Source organism: Nicotiana tabacum, chromosome 13 (assembly GCF_000715075.1).
Source record: "Nicotiana tabacum cultivar K326 chromosome 13, ASM71507v2, whole genome shotgun sequence".
NCBI classification, from domain to species: Eukaryota; Viridiplantae; Streptophyta; class Magnoliopsida; order Solanales; family Solanaceae; genus Nicotiana; species Nicotiana tabacum.
In genome coordinates, this window is record NC_134092.1 from 28,512,843 (window position 1) to 28,515,114 (window position 2,272).

Consider the following 2,272-nt stretch of genomic DNA (forward strand, 5'->3'; position numbering starts at 1 on the left):
AAAGAACATACAAGGACTAGGTGGTCACAAAAGTGTTTCATTCAGTGATCTATGCATGTTCCCTCACGTCCATTTGCCACCAGGGTTCAAGACCCCAAAATTTGAGAAATATAATGGACACGGCGACCCTATCACCCACTTGAAAAGGTACTGCAACCAGCTGAAGGGGTGCAGGTGGAAAAGAAGAATTGCTGATGGCTTATTTTGGGGAAAGTCTTGTGGGGGTAGCCTCCGAATGGTTCATTGACCAAGATATCTCTTACTGGCATGTCTGAAATGACATGACCCAGCCCTTTATCAAACAATTCCAGTACAATATTGATATTGCACTAGATCGCAAATCCTTATCCAATATGAAGAAAAAAGCCGACTGAAAGCTTTAGGGAGTATGCCATCAAGTGGAGGGAACAAACGGCTAGAGTTAAGCCACCCATAGATAACTATGAGTTGATCACTGTTTTTTTGGAGGCTCAAGAGCCTGATTACTTTCAGAACATCACTTCCAAGGCTTTTTGTACCTCTAAATCTTCAAGTATTTCTCCCATTTGTGAGTTCAACCGTTCAAGAACCAAATCATTTTGGAGACTATTCTCCAAAAGCTCTTCCAAGGTATTTTGCTCTTTGTTTCCCCCTTCAAGTAGGCATTCCAACATGAGCTTCAACTCTCCATTTTGACCATGCTCAATTTCTTCCACTTCCATATCCCTATACTTGTTATCACAAAAACTAGAATCATCATTGCGAGGGTTTGGGGAAGGGAAGGATAAATAAGCACAATTATCCCAATGGTCATTTTGATTTCCACACTTATCATAAATACTCCACTCATGGGTTTGAGATTGTACGATATATTTATTAATAAATATTATTATGATATTATAAGAAATAATATAAACAACATTAAAACGAAATGAAATGCAAGATTTAATGTTGCCTTTTTCTTTCTATCCAGAAGACTCTAATACTTTTCCCCATCTTCTCTTCTTTAATGTTTATATGAATTTGAATGAAATTCAAGAAGTACACATATTTTATGACTGTTATTTATCACCTACGTTAAATAAATTTCATATTTTAGAACCTATTTTATTAGTGTATGAACGTAAACCAATTGAAGAGTTTAGGAACTTTAGCAACATTGCCAAGCCAATACTCGGTTACTTTACAGTATTGCAAGTAATAACACGACGTCCGTTAGATTGACTATAGTGTTCATGATGATAAAAAAATTATATTTGTGATATAATCAATTTATATATGCTTATGGATAAAAACTATACATTTTATCTCAAGTAAATTCAAATAAATATCAATTAAATCCAACTAAAACCGCACTAAGCGCGGAAAATCAAGAAGAACTCTCAAATGCTCAAAATGAGAGGATGATGCTCATATTGGATTCCATTCTTGAAAATGAGTAGAAGCACAACTTGGCACTCGAGGACTTGAAATAAGTTTTGACTCAAAATGATGAGAATATCCGCACTTTGGAAGCTCAAATAAAAATATTGGTTGAGAGTGTGGAAAGAGCTCAAGAAAAGTCCAACTTCGAGGAACAAAGTGAGCTTTATTTTGAGGAATTAATAATTGAACACACGCCAACCGACTCCATGCTTGTTGGTGATGCCAAGAAAAATATAAAATTGAATTTAACCAGTGTAATTGAAAATATTGTTGAATTTGACTCTAGTTCAGGGGATCAAGAGGATGTCAAAATCCGGAAAGAATTGAAATTTGGAGGCTTGATGTCACACTCCAAGCATTTCTCAACATTGGAGTTGTGTGGTGATATGGGAATTGAACTACACGAATCAGTGAAGGAATGCAAAGAGGAAAGGCAGAGGCCATACATTTTACAATTTGAAAGTTCAAGAAGGCAAAATAACATTCCTCACATGAAAGCCAAGAAATACAAAATGAAGAAACTAAAGTTTGGCTTGATCATCTACTTACCACCCCCGTTGTTCGTGGTCACAAGCTTGATTCCAAGTTAGGTGCTCAATTCATATCGTCCAAGTAGCGAGAAAAGTTATAAAGTTCATTCGCGTCGTGCAACAACATAGATGCGGCGCTTGGTGGGAGGCAACCCATCGTTTTCAAAAATTTTAAGTCATATTTGAAATTTTTTTTTTAGAATAGCTTAGTATATTATTTTTGACTAATCTACCAAGTTTTAAATTTTTTGGAGTTAAATTGAGGAGTTTGAAGTGTTAGAGTACACAAAACAGGGATACTGGACAGTAAGAAAAATCAGGCCCAGACCTCTGATTTC